This window comes from Copidosoma floridanum, unplaced genomic scaffold (genome assembly GCF_036245765.1).
Source record: "Copidosoma floridanum isolate Cflo_tuat_1 unplaced genomic scaffold, Cflo_Japanese_pri ptg000020l, whole genome shotgun sequence".
Classification (NCBI taxonomy): Eukaryota; Metazoa; Arthropoda; class Insecta; order Hymenoptera; family Encyrtidae; genus Copidosoma; species Copidosoma floridanum.
Window position 1 is genome coordinate 37,281,505 of NW_028321897.1, and position 20,557 is coordinate 37,302,061.

The following is a 20,557-nucleotide window of genomic DNA, read 5'->3' on the forward strand; positions in this document are numbered from 1 at the left end:
TAGATCCCGTAATGGTAAATTTATTTGATATAAATCACGAATTTCACGTTATGAGTTCCAAATTGCCAATAAATGTATGTATTTTAAGAGAAACGTTCTTTACACAAGAAAACGCTAAAATCGATTATGAATGAGTTGCATTGATAGTTGATAGCAGACCAATTAAACTTATACCTCTTCAACACCGAGATAGTAAAATTAACTCTATAAAGTTAATTAAAAAAGAAGAAAAACCCTTCAAATTAAAAACTTAACAAAATTTCGAATCAACTTTTAAATAATTTATTTTTCCATTTCATGATAAAGATAAAATACGCACACCCCCATGCGATACTATTTTCTATAATTCTCAAGGATTTGAAGTACATAAAAGCAGAAGTTATAATTTACCAGTCAGAACAAGAGTAACTATTAAATAACCGACTAGAAACATGATCACTGGACATGCTTATGTTCATAGAATTACTACCGTACCCTAAGTGTATATGGGCAAGGCGGTAGTAGATTGCAAATAAGATCACTGTTATACAATAGCATAAACACAAGGGATAAGCCAACAAAAATAGAAATACCCGAGCAAGAACTTGAGCCTTTTGATATCAGTGAATCTAAAGACTTTTTTGACACTGAGTTTAAAGAAATCGATTCAAACAATATGAAAGATCGCATTGAATTCATAATGAATAAGCTAAAAAGATCTTATCTTCAAAGCCAGTCTATCTGAAATAAGAAAAATTGTAGAAAAATGTGCTTACTTATTTCACATTCCGGGCGACCTGGCTCCTCGTACTTCTATTATGACATATAAAATACCTACGACAGGCTACCATCCACTATATATCAAACAATACCACTGCCCCTTATAATTTTAGCACGAAATTAAAACTTAAATAGAAAAATTATTAGCAGACGGTACAATCATAAAATCAAACAGCCCTTATAGTAGCTCTCTCTGGACAGTATCTAAGGAACAAGAGCCTGATGGAACAAAAAAAAAGATACAGATTTGTAATAGATTACCGTAAACTAAACGGAGAAACCATCCCTGGTGTTTATCCACTACCAAACATTACTGAAACATTGGAGTAAATCGAAGGCTCAAACTATTTCTCCGTTTTTTATCTAGTCAGTGGACTCCATCAAATAGAAGTTGACCCTTCAGATAAACATAAAACTGCTTTTAGCACACCTAACGGACATTATTAATATGTAGTAATACCATCTAGACCTCGCAATGCACCGGCAACATTTCAACAACAAATTGACGAAACTCTATCAGGACTGCAAGGCATCGAGCTATTTATATTTCTTGATGACACATTTGTATGTTTCAAAACTTTCTAAGATCATGAGACAAAAATTACTCATTTATTTAAAAAACTTTTGGAATCAAAATTAAAATGACAACTTGACGATTGTAAATTGTTAATGCTCAAAGTAACTTATTTAGGACATAAAATAGAAAACTATGGAGTCAAACCAGATTCAAAAAAAATTAAGAGCTGTTGAAAAATTTCCGAAACCAAAGAATCAAACAAATGTAAGATAATTTTCAGGATTAGCGAACTATTACCGTCGTTTTGTCAGAAATTTTGCAACAATTGCAGAGTCTTTAAAGTCCTTGTTCTGAAAAGAAAAAAAAAAATAAAGGGGACAGATACTCAGCAACAAAGCTTTGAAGAGGAAAGGAGAATATTTTACAAAGTACCTGTGTTATGCTTGCGTCAATTAAAATAAGCCATTCATTTTGACAACATCGCATCTAATATAACAATCGGGTCCATAGTAAGCCAAGGAAAACGAGGAAAAGGTCGCCCAATTTTATATACGTCAAAAATTCTAAATAAAGCTGAAATAAATCACTCTACAACGTAAAAAAGGGCTTAGCAGTAGTTGTTGCAGTCCAATATTTTGGCCATTACTTATACGGCAGAAAATTTACGGTTTACGAAGATCATGAACCACTATTCTGGATTAAGTCTTGTAAGGATCCTATGAGTAGACTAAATAGATGGAGAGCAAGACTTCAAGGTTATAACTATGCTTATGAGTACAAATAAGGTAGACTTAGTACAAATACAGACGCCTTATTAAGAAATCCAATAGAACGGAATGAAGAAAAAAGTGATAAAGATAATTCTTCAGAGAAAGAAATATCATTAACAGCTCGTTTGCTACCTATGAAACCTAAACAAACTAAAACCTTAATAGTTCATCAAAATATGTCGAAAACTAATTAATCTCATTCTGATACCATTGAAAGCATACAATCAGCACCTAAAGTAAGAAAAAATAAACCTAGAGATTCACTATTAAAAAGTACCTCGGGGTATGGAAGGCGGAAGAGGTGAATTCAATGCACCTACAATAGCAGAAAGATTGAAAGCGAGACGAAACAAAGAAACACCAAGAGCTCAAGAACAAGACTCGTCATCCGCACCCAACACCACGTCTACTTTACAGTTAAGTGACCCACAATCCCACGCGTCAATACCATTACAAGAACGATCATTTATGCTGAGCTTAAAAGATGCACTTGAAGGAGAGATCTCTTAGAATATAATGGAAAACTCAAGAGACGAATATTTGGAAATCAGTGAAATTGAAGAAATAATCGAAAAAATGCAGGTTTTTTATTAACACGAATTAATATTTCAATTAAACCCAGTACATTCCGAGCCAATGACATTATTAAAAAATCTGTAGTGTTTCAACAAGATGAAGACTCTACTTTTTCGGATGAAGAAACTTTAAATTTAACTACAATAAAACCAAAATTCTAATCTACTTTTTGACGCTCCGTACAAGACAAAGTAAACAATACAAATAAAAATAAAGAGCAGTTATCTGATTCAAGAAATAACACTTACTGTAATAAAGATTGCGACAAAGATAGATTTATTGAAGAATAAAATTAAAATTCATTATGGTGGGATAGTGATGATAAGAAAAATGAAATACCAAGTAACAAAATTCTTGGAGGGACACAATCTTTATCTACATCTCCTCCTAAACATTATGACGGCAGTTACTTGAATCAAGAACAAATAAACTTACTTCCATCGTCACCTCAAAATTCAATCTTTCCTACTATAGTTAATGAATAGATCGATGAAACAATAAACGAAATTATTGCAAACAGAAATCTCATAAGAGCAAAATCTTTAATTAAATCAAACAGAAATAGCCCTACCAAAAATAAATTACTAAACTCTAATCTTACTAATACATAAAGCCAAGTCGCTAAAACCGTTGTAATCGCTAACCGCGAAAACTACCAAACCAATTTGGCTGAAATTTTGCATACCGATTCTTGACACTTCCTAGATGGTTTTAGTATGGTTTTTATTCTAAAAAATTTAATAACAATAACAATAAATAAGCCCAAAGTTTTGCGAAAAAACAGCAGCTTTTCACTTCAGTCCAGAAGGATCCGCTAGGTGGCGTCGACATAAAATCGAAGCTACCTACAACAGAATTAAATAAGTGTGGTTATAATAGGCCAGAGCATTGCGAAAATTTCTTCAATCATCTACTGGCCATCAAGCTGCATTGAGAAAGTACATGATAGTAATGCAGCTGGGTATTCCGGTTACCGATGACGCTCTTTTTCAATTGGCAAGTAATCTAGGTCTACTTTCATCCTGAACCTCCAGGATTAACAGTTGCCACCAAAAAAATTTAATTTAACTAATGACACCTCTGGCGGAATACCAGGAGACGTGTTTAGCGAGAGCTCACCCTGCTTCAACACTTCAGAGTTATGTGGCCGTACCACAGTCTGGTCTGATACCGTCAGAGAATTTTTGTACTACAACTGTAAGCTAGGCAAGACAGCCCTGAAGAGTACGGGCAGCCATAACTGCCAACTTTTAAGTGGTCGTTCCAACGGCATACCTACAGAGAAGGTAATCTTCAGGCCCACTTTTCCAAGTAACGATGAGCGGTTAGTTATTCGGGGAACGACCTGAAGACAAGATTTATTTTGGTCAGCAGTGTATCTCCCTCCTGTATGGTCTCCGTACACAGACTTTAAGGGTAAGAGAAAAGCTACTAACAGTTGGCTCTCCATCATCAAAAATAATAATAAGGAATTACTAGAAATCTTACCACTGGCCTTTTTCAGGGCCAATATAAGTACTTACGTTCATTACTTAACCTTCAATCTCATCGGTTCTATTAAGGAATACCTAAGTTTAAACTACTTTGCCAACAAAAACATTTTTATTACCATTCCAGAAGCTTTATTCATCGACTAAAAGACTACGTAAAGCCGGCCACTATTAAACCAAGACAGTTATTCACTGGCAGACGTCAAGAGCAGAGGTGGTCGTCGCAAGGCTGGAAACTCCGTTCATTGACGACCCTATATTACCCTCTCGACTCTAAGCATTTAACCAGGAATCACCGATCCTCTCCAACGTCTGCGCTGGGCAAACCTAACAGCTATAAGGAAGAAAAAACTTGATCCAACGGGAGTCTCTAACGGGCAAGCATCACAAACCAATCCCTACTAATCTCTTCACCTTAGATCATCAAAACAACTAAGTCTGCAAAAAAAAGGTGCCTTAGACACCAACGTCTTCGACGTTATACCAGAAAACGTTGGGAAAGAGCACTACAACTAGCCCTAAAGCTTTGGACTTTGTAATTTTTTCCCTGATCAGTCTGGATCTTCAACAGCAGGCCAAAGAAGATTACCCTGAGGTACCTAGGCAGTCACAATTGCTGTTAACTTTAGTCAAGAAAGAGTTTACTTAAGAAGCTCACTGGTCATTTTTTGGGCAATCGGACGTTGAACTACCTTGCCAACAAATATATTAGAACTTAACAAAGTTGATAGAAAAAAGCCTTTAGGGTCACAAAAGTCGCAAGAGAATAAATGGCAAGGAATACTTTAAATGTATTTAATGAATACAATTTTAGGCTTCAAGGAGCTGACACAGAAAATTCATTGAGATTGGATCAGCAGCATCAAAATTAACAAATTAAGAATCCTTTACGTGAGAAATCAGCTTTTTATTTTACCCTCAAAGTAATCTCTTAAATCTTTAAAGATTTAAATTTAGGTTTTTCAATAAGAAGAAAATATATTTGTTATTTGTATTTTTGTGGGTATAAAAAATGTAGAGATTAAGCTTCAGGACTTTGTTGCTCTCGTAGTAAAGTTGTAAGATAAGAAAAAAAAAATTTTTTCAACACATATTTTTGGGAGTTTAGAGTCTTAACATTTAAAAAAATAGCCCTTTTCGTAAATTACACAGGAGAAACTGCAAATCAACCGCTTGTTATATCCAACGATTATTTTATGGCATAAGTAACGCACAGTACTTTTCCGCATAATTATAATTTTTTCGATTCTTACAGCTTATTATTTGACCAAATATGCTGTATAGATTGTGAACAAATACGTTCTTAGTAAGAAGATTTTTGTTCTGAGAATTCTCAGCCACATATGTAAAATTTCCAACTGAAAACGTTTCACATTATATGTCAACAAAATACGGTGTTCCATTTAGTAAGTCTCGGGTGAAGCCAAGACGGGGGGCCGCTAGTGATTAACTATACAGAAGAACTTTATCACCTACAGAAGAAAATAGCAATAAAGAGAGAGATGACAAACCTTCTCAATCGAAAAAATATAGTAAACAAAACTGATTATGATACCAAGAAAACTTCTAATTAAAATATTTTACTGCAACCAAGCCATGCAGCAGCGTCAGAAGAACCCATACAGCAAAATTGGAACTTAGCTCGTAGAAAAAAGTAAGAAGAAATATAGGACCTGTTAAAGATATTTCTTTTATATCTTATGAAACAAATAAATGAAAATTTTTAAATACTTATGATAATTTAACTGACAAAAAGGATAACTACATCCCTTTTATTTCTAAAACTATAGATTTAAAACCAATTAACAAAAAATTACTATAAGATATAGCAGCTATATGAAAAGAAGAATTATTAGATGTTTATTCAAAATTGGAAGATGTTATTACTACAAGGAACCGAAATCGCTACATATTTTTACTAGCCATAAACAAAAATTTTAATGATGGAATAAAACCTAGCTTTTTACAAACCTGCTTTAAAAATCTTGCATGTGCAATATCAGTAGAGGAAGTTAACACCCCTCGTATTTCTAGGAAAAGTGAGCTCACCAATAATCTCCGTAGAGGAGGAACGCCATTTATTTTATACAAAGAATTATGTCACCTTCCCCTTACAGTCAACATTTTTTTGGGGCATGTTCTTATCTAACCTTAGAAGATAAAAAGAAAAAACTAGTTGAATGTCATACTAGCTTACTTAGAGGTTAGAGAGGAGTACTAAAAACTTATAGATGAATGAGAGAACAGTTTATTTGGAAAGGAATGCGCAACGATATTGCTGAATACATACAAAATATGATATTTGCCGAGAACAAAAATCAACCCACACAAAAACTAGTGAACCTATGGTCATAACAGACACACCGTCAAAAGTATTTTACAAAGTCGCAATAGATACGGCTTTTTCTCACAAAGTACATCTGGAAATAAGCACGATTCAACAATGCAATGCTTACTTACAAAATTTTTTATTGCAGTTGCTGCCCAAATATATAAGCAATAACTATTGCTGATATGTTATTAAGATATTATATTACACTTTCGATATTCCTAGGATTATTTTCAGTGATAGATCAATAAGTTTCATTAATCAAGTATTGACAGAAGAATCAAAAATTTATCGATTCCGTTAAGCTTTTACTAGTGCCTATTACCCACAATCTAATGGTTTATCAAAGAGAAGCTACGCTATGTTAAACGATTTCTTTAGAACTAACGCTAAAAACAAAAATGATTGGGGTGGAATGGTTTCTTTTGCTATGCATAAGATAAATATTTTAGTTCATTGAGCAACAGGCTTTACAACTTTCGACCTTGTCTTTGGTAGACAGGCACGTTCCTCAATCCCACTTCCGGACAAATTCAAATTAGAAACATACAGCTCGTAAGCTAGTGACCTTGCCTGCTGTTTACGTACAATACAAGAAATAGCTTGTGACAGACTTCAAATATAAAAACAAAAAACAAAAACACGTTGTGACAATAAGTGAAAGCCACAGAATTTAAAAGTTGGAATGACAGTCTGCGTGCTTAAACAACCCCGAAAAGGAAAATTAGATAGATTTTGTAACGAAATTTATAAGAATAATAACGTCATATTAGAATCAGAAAATGGAAGAATGATTAACAACCACATTGAAAAAGTTACACGTTGCTGCCTATAAAGAAAAAAAAAAAAAAGAAATTTTTAATTTTATTCTCTCAGATTGATTCGATAAATATAAAGACTAAAAACATTGCCTTTCTGCTTCTGCTAATAGAAAAGACTGATATAATAGAAAGCAAAGAAGATATACCTGCAAAACCTTACGACTACATGCTTTTAATAAATAATCAAGGTATAAATTATGAATACACTAACGAAGTCAGACTAATTTGTACCGAATGGCACGTTACTATTACGTTACATCTTCGTAGAACTGAAGAGCAAACTAAACTATACCATGAACAGCTAGATACTATATTTAAACAGCGTTCTAGAGTACTTGAAAATCAAGAATACAAAAATTTAATACGAAGGTACACACTTAATAATATGATTTGTTTAATAAAATCAACATACGAAGATTTAAAACTATTTTTTGCACCTGAAATACAAATACATAGTAAAGAAACTAACTTCAGCAATATAGTCAAAGTAATCCCTAGCCACATGGAAATAATACGAGTACTACTCAAAATTCGTGGGGTAAATTTTGAAAAAATTACTTGGATCCATGGACGCAGATAATCAAGATAAAATAAATACGGATATAAATAATCTTTATAACTCTACACAAACAATATCATATTTACAAGCAAAACACATTCACATTATATGCTTAAATCTCCAAAAAATGTATGTAGATTTAGAGACAAAAAAAGACATAATGAAAAAGTTATAAAAAATTTGGAAAATTTTACCTAAGAAGCTTGCTGATTAAATAATGCTTATAGAAAAATTGAGTGTAAAATAAACGTATTAAAATAAACTTATTCTTTCGAAAAATCTCTTTTTTTCATACTAAACTCTTACAAAATGCTCATCAAAGCAGTGGAAAGCACGTCACAAGGACACCTACATCTGCTAATGACACAAAACGAGCAACTATCAAATAATAAAATTAATTTATACCAAAAAAAAAGTACGCTACCATGGGACGATTTAACAGTAACACTTAAGCGCCTGCACGCACCGTCCACAACAAATACAGTAATAATAGAAGATGGACTAGCAGTTAAACTTTGTTTACCGTTAATAGGTAAAGAACAATTCAGTAATACACCATGCACCTGATTCCAGTTCCAAGAAATTTACACTCAGATTTAAAAGGATATGTCACCTTGAGCCCTGATATAGTAACCTGATCGAAAGGAATAATCTTTCCAATTATTTCCTTACCAACAAGAAATTTTAAAATAATTGCATTGAAGATAAGAAGATTTTATATTGCCAACCAGATATGACTATTAACAGAGGTAATGTTAAAAATTCTTGAGAATTCTCTTTATTTACGAACTTATTAATAGAAGCATTAAAAACTTGTCAAATATCATTATAAAAGTCAATCAAAATTTATTGGATAAGACTAAAAACCACTGAACAATGGTTACATTCTACACAAAATACTACCACGATACAAGTATTGCGTACCTTCAATCTTTATCCTTCAATCACACAACCAACTGAAATTAAAATACAAGGTAGAGGAATACTAACAATCAACAGTAACTGTATTGCTCATGCTCTCAGCAACCCCCTATATGCAGTCACAACACTAAAATTGACAGGAACTTACTACTATAGATCAGAGCTTTCCTACAGTTCAGCAAATTTATTGATTCTCTGTGACATCAAAATAATAAAAATCGGCAATAATAACTTTACTTTTGATCTACAAGAGAAAGAAAGAACCGAAATTAATAAATGGGCAGAGTCAAATAATGCAATAGTGTTAACTAAAATGGAGGAAACCTTAGAGGAAATAGCGATAAAAAAAAATTAGACTATCGAAACACAGCGATAGTTTTTGGAAGCCTTATAGTAAATTTAATTGTTACATTAGTCATTGCCTCAATTTCATTAAGATGCATTTCAAAATCAAAAAAAAAAATATAATTTACCACAATTTGTATATAGAGCTCAACCGAATGAATCAAATAAGCCTCTAGTCTTTTAATGCAACATAATACTTCGAAAAGAGCACGAAATATTGCAAAAAATTCAGCACCACCAATTCCTGATAGAACGACAGATGATTATTTGCCGATACAAGGTCACTATTAATTTATCAAATATCTTACCAGTAAAACAGTGTATGTATATTAATATTTGTATGTATGTATATAAACATACATAAAATTAATCATCAACGAAATATAACACATTAGTTACTAGCCTACGAAAGTACTGACGTAATGAAAACTTACTTTCGTTTCGCCCAAGAAAAAAGAATTAACGTAGCAAAACAATTCAAAGTATGTATACATATAATAAAATATTTGACTTATCAATTAAGTAATAAAACATTGCTTATATCATATTTGTCTTCCAAAAAAATTTTTTAATATTTGATCTCAAGCCTAGAAAGTCTACAAAGAAATCAGTAATAAAAATTCAATCGCATCACTCTTTTTCTCTTCCTTTACCTTCTTTTCATTATTGCTAAACCACAACCCTACAGTATTAGCAAACGTTATCACTACTGTATTTACTGCATGTCACTGGAAAACATTTTACCTACACCATTAATACAATACTTTAATCATTTAACTAACAAAACAAAAATACATGAGAAAAACATACAGCATAACAAATACCTAACGCACTCATGTCTCTTCAACAACTCGATACCTACACTGATTGACGATGTAAACAAGAGTGTAAAATAATAAATCAATCATTTAAAAAAAAATGGAAAAGGGAAATTCAATCCATTGTAATAATTCGTCTTATCAGCTCGTCTGAATTCTCAATCGATCTGAAGTTGCCGAGGGCGGCAACAATCTAACAATAAGAAGGGGGGTATTACATCCCGATTTGATACGAATTATATTATAACTGAAAGCTATCCGTCCGTCAAATTTAAATAAGACGTATTGTGAATATAAAGCAAGCTCATATGACTGGAGGAGCTGATACATCATTTGTATGTGTGTGAGTAATATCTTTAAGGTGAATATTTAATAATATGCTGACATATGGTACAGCCAACCTCTTTGTAAAAATGTACGTATGTATTAAATTTGTATTGTATGTATAAATAAATAATTTACTTGTGCATTGATTGTTGACTACTAATAACACCAATTTTAAAATTTGTAATTAACACACTTTTGTATTTAATTCAAAATTGATTGTAAATTCCCCAGAAGAATTAATTTCAAAATTTCTAAACTTACTGTCACAATTGAACTTGTATTTGGCGTTCTTATATTGCAGATGCGAGCTTTCATCATCACTGACCCAAAAAAAAACTTAATTGCACTTGTCAGAAAAATGCGATTGGTACTGTTGAGTTATTATTTTTTAAAATGTGAAATCATAACATGTAACATCATCTAATTTATAAAAAATCTATCTTATTTTAATAATTCAACCAAAATCCTCCTTTACTTGATCTGATGCTTTAAAAACTCACCATCAAAAGGAAAAATTTCTCTCTTTACGTCTGTCCCCTGTCCTCGTAAGTTTCAGTCAACTCTTGACTCTCGTGACTTGTGAGTACCTTATACACGGAAGGCATAACGTGTTGGCTGAGGCAACTTGAGTGCGTATCGAGAACATCAATTGCATCGGACTACGCTAAGGAGCGAGAAACAGCAAAGGAGGCCCACTGAAAGGGGTTCTGGCGATAGCAGAAAAAGCAGAAATCGCAACATCCTCCTGGCCACGAACTTATTCGTGTAGTTTAAGGCAACACTGAAGGTTACCGCTCGAAGCATTAGGGAACTTCGAAGTAGCAGGAACAACAACCAGTGATAGATGTAAGTCATTTATCAGCAATGAAATTAACGCTGAACCTTGTTAAAGTGACGTGATTGAATTGTATTTAAAATAACAAATTATTATCGAATTGCTTTAACAAAGAAGTACGTTAATTAAAATTACCCACATAATTTAAATAAAAATTATCATTTAATTAAAAAGAAAAAGTAAAGCTCACGAGCTAAGTCCTAAGAGACCAATGAATGACACTTAAATAAAACAGTTAAGATCATACTCTAAACAAGTTTGGTCATAACATCTTCTCAAGCTTCCTAACCTTAAAACTACTTTTTCACATTTTGTACAAATTGGTTTAACTTGACATACATAAATCTAATAAACTTAAATACAATGTCTTATTAAAATTTGTATAGAATCAATTGTGTTAGTTAAATGATATATCTTTACCTTAACTGCGTTGTGTGACCTAAAATAAGTAAAAAATGTAATTTTTTTATTAATCATGTAAGTTTATTCTGATTCTTTTCGCATTATTCTTCATCGCGTTTTCAAAAAAGCTGGAAAACATTTGTGTACCTACAAAAAACTGATGATTACTTCTTTTCTGAATTTCTTGTTTTTAAAAATAAAATTTACAAAATTTGCAAATTTACTAATTACAGATAACATTATAAAATACAGAGGATTCGTAGATTAATCGGAAAGTTTTTATTAAACATTTCTAAATGTAGATAATGTGGATAGATAAGTATCTGAATTTTGTAAAGTTATTGAGAAATTGTGGTTTAAACAATAGAATGTATTTTAAATTTATTTTTAGCCTGAATTTGATTACAAATATTATTAAGTTTTGACATCTTAAAAGGGCAACGTATAACTGTCTATAAAGAAATAAAGGTTTTTTAACATTTAATCCTACATAATTAAAACTTTGAATTAAAAATTTTTTAGTAATTATCAATAAAACTAAGTCAAAGAAAAATTTTTTCCACACAAAAAAAAAGTGATGATGAACTACTTGTACTAAATGTTATTTTTGATATAAAAACTTTACATCCTTTTATGTCGCCTGTAATCATTTCTGCTTCTACATTATGTTTAAGTACTTTTCTTGTTTTCAACTTTGTACTATTATAAAGGCCATCGAAAATACTGAAGTTTCTCATGAACATAACTAAAGCATTAATTGTTAAATTCACATGGTTTGGTAAAAGTCTTTTCTAAATATTACTAAAAAATTTTTTTAGAAAATTAATGTAGATAATTCTTATCTGTTTAATCAACGTCTTTATGAGTAGCATGATCTATGCCATAATAAGTTATTTTTTCTTCTTTCGTGTTTTCTAAAACTTTATTATAAGCCTCGATTACCCTTGAACTATATGTTTGTGCGACGTTAGACTATTACACCTTAAAACATCGATTAGCAAGTTTAATGATTATACCTATGGATAGAAATCCACTCTCTTAAGAATTAAGAGCAACCCTCGTTTCAGACTTATAACATGTATCATTTTTTTTTTCGCTGTGTACTTTTATAATTTCTTTATTTTATTAAAAAGAGAATCTAAACTCTAAATTCTTTAAGTCTTAGTTTACCATAGATTTGAACATGAATGCACTGATTCAACATCAAAAAAATGATGAGCCACTTTAAAGTATACACATCTAAAATTAGATGTCTTATAAACCACAAATTTTTTTTTATCTCTCTATTTATTTTCAAGTGCACATACCGCTCCTTATTTTTTTTTAGAGACACACTGCAAATTCATTAAGGAAAACACCATAAAAGATTTTTAAATTACTTAATACAAATCTCTGTTAATGGTAAGAACCCCAATAGAGCACAAAGACCAACTGACAGTGAGTAATTTGTTTGTCAAAAATATTGCCAATTTTTTTGTGTTTCCAACTATCTGACTAACTTCTAAATTATAAAAATCATCATATTATAATACTTTGTCTTAAAATTTTATATGCTACTGTTTTCCGTTAGGTTACTTTTCGACAAAAGATTTAAAAAAAAAAAAAACTAAAAAAGAGTACCTTCTTCAGTTCACTAACTAGTTGTATATTGTAAATAGGAGGTTGGCTCGCAGAGTTTAAAGGAGAGTGAAGCCTTGCTAATATATATATATGTATATATATATATATATATATATATATATATATATATATATAAATTTATATGGTTTTACAAAAAGTGACTTATGCAGACTTTACATGCTTTTAGAATATATATTGATAAAATGGTACGATTTCGCGGACGTCCGCATAATTCTACTTTTATCCTTATAATTCCCCTCACATACATGTGATTGTTCAGAAAAGTACACTCTGCATATATATATATATATATATGTGTGTTGCAAAAGGCGGAGGCTTTAAATATATATTGTTATAAATAGTGACTTATGCGGACTTCACGTGCTTCTAACAAATATGTCAATAACATGGAAGAACTATGCGGACGTCCGCATAATTCCACTTTTGTCCTCATAAGAACCCTAACATACATGTGGTTGTCCACATCAGTCACCTCTTGATAAGTATAAGTAAACAATTTTTATGTAGAAAGTGTACATACGTACATGTAGAAAAAGTTATTTAAATAGATATGTAAGATACGTAAACATACATGTGGTCGTACACGTGTATAGAACCTATCTCTGTTTTTATACATATGTTACTTATATTGAAAGAAGTAAACATAAACATGTTTAATGTAAAAATATAAGGAAGTATTTATTTTTATCTGCATTTGCATATCTATATATTTACTATCCATAAAAAGCTACTATTTAACAAAAGTAAAATGAATGCAAGTTTAAGGTTATTGTTATTATGAATATAAATTATTAAGCCATTAAGTCTTATAAAGTCAGATATTTACAAAAAAAGATTATTTCTGTAGGATTTCTCTACTTACTTTATTAAGAAAGATAAAACATTAATCTTTTTTATTGTACACTAACACAAAATTTTGGCATTGCAAAAAAACAGTATAATAGATACTATTAAGGTAAGAAATTGTAACAAAATTTGATGTATAAGTACAAAAATGTTTTTAATATGATTGCAAAAACATTTTAATCAAAGGATCATAATGGACTAAATTCGGTCATTTTAAATTTATTAACAACTCTCCAATCTACTTGCTATGTCTTTTTTTAGCTATTAGGACTTATAAACAGACCCAGTGTACATAAATTCTACTAAAAAACGTGGTGACCCAAAAGCGCAAACGTAGTCTTATTTTTCCAATAGACTTTACGGATATTATGCTTCAAAGATAGTTGTGATAACTAAACGAGAGATTTCTACCAAAACAAGATAATCGAGTTAAAAAAAAGCGTTAAGTTACAGAAATATCAAGTAATTTACTTCTAGTTAAGTACAAAATGTCTGGTATAACTACTAGTTGTATGAGTTTTTTATTTTCGGTATAGTTCCCCATTGAGAATATAATTATTCTTTCAAAAAAGTCATGAAATCAAGAAAACTACATTACAATAGAAATGAAACTCATGCAAGTTAAATGTTATTGTTACTACGGATATTGTATGTACGGCCTAATAATGTCAAATATTGAGCTACTCCGACTAAGCTGTAGCAAGAAACAGCCTACAAGCTTCTGATGCATGTCTAAACTACAAATAGTTTAATCTCTTTTTAGCTATAGAAAGAATTACCTCCTAATGCATGATATTTAAAAATCGCACAACTAATAGACGAAGCATAGAAAAAAAGGTGAAAATGCCTCATAACGAGTGGTTTCGTCTTATGAAGCTGCCGACAACAGTTATGAAGAAAACCTCGGCTTGGTTGCCAAAACGTTTAACTTTTAGAGCCTGTAGCCACAAAGACTCCAAAGTCTACCTCAACTCATTTTAAGTTTTGTGAGATACCAGACACCTGATGGTGATTAAGAGATAGCAAGGTGAGGTCTGGTGGTAGCAGGTAGAATAATATTAATCATGAACCTTGAAACTGCGAAGTCATCTACTTTCTAAACAATTCTGTAGTCTGGTTTTTGGGATCTTTATTTAAAGCTTTTTTCTGAACGGCACGTAGACAACAAGCCAGTTAACGAATTTTTGCAATAGGAATATCTCATGTTTGACAAGAAAAAATTATCGAAAAGGTACTGGTAACCATAATTCTTAAGTTTGTTTCCCCAACTTTACACCCAATGCTACAGAATGCTTAACACATATGCTGATATCCTGAGCTCGTAGCAAAAAGTATATAGACCCTTAATCAACTCTAACATTCGAGAAATAGCAGTTCTTTAAATAGCCCATGGAAGATCTCTTAACTAATGATCTGCAAGATCTCCAAAAAAAAGAACATGCAATAACAAGAAATGAGAGACCTTTCCTAGTAATCAAAGTGGCCATAAGAAAATTTCTAACACGACAAAAAAAGTGCTCGTGAAGGTGGACGAAGAAAATACCTTGATTAAACTACTTAAGTCAATAAAGGTTGGCTTAAACCACGATATGGCCGAAGATATTGTGCAGAGTGCCATTGCCACCAAACAAAAAGATCTATTTCTAAAACTTAGAAAAGTTCAGAATAATGCAGAATTTTTTCGAAGGGTGGAAAAATCAAGAGCTGGCCAAGAAAAGGTAGTCACTTCAATATGAAAAATAACGATTGAGATTTGGGTTTTAGACAGTCTTGTTAAAAAAAAATATATTAAGAAATGCTTTGAGAAAGTCGTTCAAAACTTTAACCAAGACTTGAAGGTCCAACTTCTAAAGCAAACACTCTTGGACAAAGAATGGCATAAGTAACACTCAACAAGACTGCTACAAAGCAGGTAGAGCACGGACGTCAGATTGAGGTTGGATTTTTCTTCTTTCTTGTAACAAGAAGGCTGACCATGACAAGATGTTTTTGATGCCTGAGATACGAATACGTCTCACACGCTTATAAATATGTGGACAGATCAAAGCTATATTTTCAATGTGGCAGCTGGAACCACTGAAAAAAAAATTGTTGAATTCTAGTATGGTGTTTTTCTGCGAGACAGAAAATATAAATTACTAAGCTGGCAGTGGAAGCTACCCTTTATTTATAAAAGCACTAGAAGAGGCTTGGAAAAGGCCCAAGTAGGGCACAAGTAAAGAGCCAATAGTTTTAACAGAAGTGTAGACTCATGTGCACTTACGCTGCACTAAGTATATTCACCTATATGCTAGGTGAAGCATCAAGCATATATTAGCTCTTGCAAAGTATTCAGGCTATGGAGAAGAGATGAGTATGGGTCTTAGTTCTCAGGAATTCTAAGTCCCTTACAGGACTATGGAGAGTTGGCCCCTTTATCAACTTGTGACGGACTTGCTTGCAAATTCTGCAAGATACAATGATCTCCCTAGTAGCTTGTCAGTAGGCCTAGAAACTCGAGTTCCTGGTTGACGCCTCACAATCAATGAAGGCTTATCGAAGCATACGGTTTAACTCTTTACATTTAAACAGTAAATTATTAAATATCTCTTCAATTTTAACGGTCAATAACGATTTAAAACTCGAAGATTCCAAAAGCTGATTGGAACTGACTTATTTTACTAATTTATTTATTTAGGAAATATAACTTACCTACTTGTTGAGTGGAAATTGCTTGAGACTTATGATGTATATAGTCACACATGAAAATTTTTTTTAAATAAAAGTAAAAATTTATGCAAGTTCAAGCTTGTGGTCGAATGTAAATAAATCTATTTTTTCTCAATCATAAGAAAACTACGAAGTAACTTATTCGGTTTTGTTTTTTTATTTTCATACTCTTATTTGCGTGTTACTATTGTTCACTGTCCATGTAAGAGCTTTTTATTAAATCATTAACAAATACTTTGGATATTATTCATCAGCATTGCAAAGTATAGAAATTCATAGGTGTTATGCAAATTTGAAATATTATAAGAATTTTGAAATTAGTATGAAAAATTTAGCTCTGATATCAATAAAAATTACTCTTGAATGACAAAATCACATGAATGACTAACATAGTACGTAAGCTTTTTCGTTTCCTTAACTTTTTAATAATAAGTCAACTAATAAGAACTTACAAAATTTGGAGTATGATTAAATAAATTAGAAATTTTTTAATTCACTTTGGATAAAATTTAAAACACTCTAGTGAAGATCTCAAGAAAGTTTTTGGCATGAGATAGTGACATAAAATTTCATAGGAATCCATGGGATAGTTACATCGACTAAGAGTTGAATTAATTATTAATCTACGTAGGATCCTAGTTTGGTTTTCCGAAAAAATTCTAGATAGGAATTTGTTATAAATTTATGTATATACACACCAAGAAATAACAATAAATGTACTCGAGGCTTAAAAAGCCCAATTTTCTGAAGCACTCCTGCAGAGTACAGATACAAAATTAATACCTGCTGCAACCCTTACTGACTGTCTTTTTTAATAAAAATGTATGCCAGGAACCAAATTGTGATAATCTTTAGATTTACTAAGGGAAAAAAGTGATATTTTTTTGTCAGCATCTAACGCTTATCCTGTCTCTAAATATCTATATAAGATGATTAAAATGTATTTATAGATAAACGGTGTTACATAAGTGGTAAGTTTTTCAAATTCTAACGAAACAAAGTTCATTACCATTACCTCAATAAATTTGAAAATTAACGGATCTTCGATTTTTAATGCTTATTATTTAAAAAAAAAAAAAAAAAAAGATTAGTAAAGTTGCAACTAATTTTTTTTTGTGGGATTTTCCATTTATTTTGTAGATCATTTGTCAGGTAGGAATAAATTTTAATCTTGCCGCAAACGGCACGGTATTGAGACATTATTTTATTTTTATAAGTAAGTCAAAGTGAGGCTGGTATTTAATTCAGAGCACATGCCACTTACTAAATGCCAACAAAATCTTTTACTAGAGTTAAATATCAAAAAAATAGTATCAATCTTTGGGAATTAAATAAGATTTTGTAATTGTTGTAAGAGCTGTGGCTATTACTTTTTTGAGAACCCTTAAGTTATAGCTCTTGGTTTCGTCTAATATAATCTTTTTACGCATGCACATTTAAGTAGGTCTGAGAACTTGAGGATGGTAGAGGAAATGGAAGAGTCTACAACTAAGATAGTCGAAAAAATTTTTTCAAGTAAACTATGAAAAAGAGCTTGTAGTTTGTACTTTTTTCAAAATAAAAGCTTGGTATTAAAAATGCCAAATTATTTTTGATCACTAAACTAATAGAAAGAATATTACAATGTATTCTTGTATTTAAAATCACTTAAGTAAAATGAGACGTATATAAAAGTGCAGTACAATCCTTGAGCTAACATGTAGCGCTACTGTGCTACTTGCCAGATCAAGGCAAAATAATATTAGGAAAGGGTAGTATTGAAAAAAAAAGAAGTAGCCTTGATAGTATATATTAGAATCTCTATTTGAATTTTACACGCACGTATGTATTTATAAAGAATTATCAAAATTACATAATCTCTGAGAGCTATCAAATACCTATGAATCTGTATTTATTTATTGCCTTACATATAATACGCAGTTGTTCATAGCATATACATCGTAGTCCCTCTTACACCTCACTTTTCTTACACGTACTACATTTAACTTTTTTTCTCTCTCTCTGACTCTTACTAGCTGTGCCACTCTCTCTCCCCGTTTCTCTCTATCTCTTTTTTCTCTCTCCGTAAGCTTAGCAATAGCTATCTTGTTTTTTGCTCAGTGATCTTGGACTCCATACTGCCATTTTGTGACTTTGGCATTTTTGTTTCAGGTTGGTTGGTTGCTTGCCTCTTTTCTGCAACTCCTGTTGAGAACGTTATCTCTGGGAGAGTCTGCAGGTATCCAACTGCTGGATGACCATTCTTCTCTACTGAAAATTTCATCTGTACCGTTAATTACATGTACTTGTCTGAGCAATTAGACACCAAATGCTTCTTGCAGCTCGAAGCTTTTCCTGTTTCTACGCATGATACTATTTTTATTAAGTAAAAGCGCGCTGTAACTCTCACCGATGCTTCAGTTATCTCTTGTCAGAATTTTAAGTTTTAGTAATGTAAAGAAATTTAAGATGACTCCACCGCTGCCTTACAAAATGACATCAACCCCAGCAGCTGTGCAGATCATAAAGTGGCTGCTTTGACTGCAGCACTCACTGACCTTTATGATAAACATGCGCTCTTCAAAACAACAACAAAGAAACGCAAATCAGTACCCTGGATAAACCCTCCACATTTAAAATATGTCATCAGGGAACGTTACAAAGCTTGCAGAGAATATAAGCGCTAACCTTGGAATAGTACCCATGCAACTATAAACAGATCTGGAACAAAGCCCAAGTTAAGATGAGAAATGCTCGTCATGCATATTACTATAATTGCATCTTCAAGTGCAAAAACACTTGCTAACAGTAAAAAGTGATCAGTAACATTGGTCCTATAAAAAAGTCTGACACTTGAAAAGTGAACATCCCCTTTGAGTTGGATGCTGTGAATCGTCATTTTTTTGGTAGCAGCAGCGTTACTCCTTTTTTGACTAACGTGGTGGTATTTTACCTAGAATTGACCCAGATAAAAGATTCTACTTTCGCCATGTCACTTTTGATGAGCTCTTTTATCAGCTTGTTCTTATGCTATGGGTATCGATGGGATACCTCTCTTTAATTTCAATAGCCACATCGATCTCCTGGCGACAACACTAGTGAGTATATTTGGTGTATTTTTTTAGTCTTGTACGTTTTAGGAAACCTGAAAAACAGCTCTTATTAGGCCTATATCTAAGGAACTTGGTGCCAAGGATCTTAAATATCTTAAACTTATAAGTATCTTGCCAACGCTTAGCTAAATTTTTGAATACCTAGCATTTAGGCAAGTCATTGATTACATCAGCTCACGCAACCTACTTTGTACTGACCAATCTAGGTTCCCTGTGGGACATAGCATACAGCGCGGTACTTACTAAAATAGTTGACAACATGCAAGAATCTTGCAATAACCAAAAAATTATCCTGCTGGTATCTATAGATATGTCACGAGCCTTTGACACTGTTAACATCAACTTGCTTTGTGAAAAACTGATGGCTTTTGGTCTGTTTAACTGGGCTTGATTCTGGACAAGATCCTACCTAGCAGGTAGATCTTAGATCTTAATTGACTCTGAGAGACGTGCTTTAATACCTTTTATGAGAGCGAATGGAGTTCCATAAGGCTGTATTTAACGGCCGTTTTTTCATTCACTGATCATACATGATTTCCAAGACGTTTACAATTGTTCGTATTACACATATGCTGACGACTTGGAATTCTATGTACATGGCTTATTATCTCAAACCCAGAAGATTGTAGATAAGGCTCACCGTATGCTGGATTATATCTGCGTCTCATCTGATCAAAATGGAATGTACGTGGATCCTGGTAAGTCGTATGCAGTTTGGATAGGGACACGAGAAATACAAGCCAAGCCCTGCAATTAGATTATTCCAGACATCAAATTTAAAAATTTTATCATTACACTCA

General features: G+C 32.1%; 1 protein-coding gene across 2 annotated transcripts in view; it reads right to left on the bottom strand.

Annotated features, from left to right (window-relative positions):
• The window catches only part of dnc (phosphodiesterase dunce), a 1,903,237-nt gene that overhangs the window by 83,456 nt on the left and 1,799,224 nt on the right, over positions 1-20,557 (bottom strand). The gene's annotated exons all lie outside the window — the stretch shown is intronic.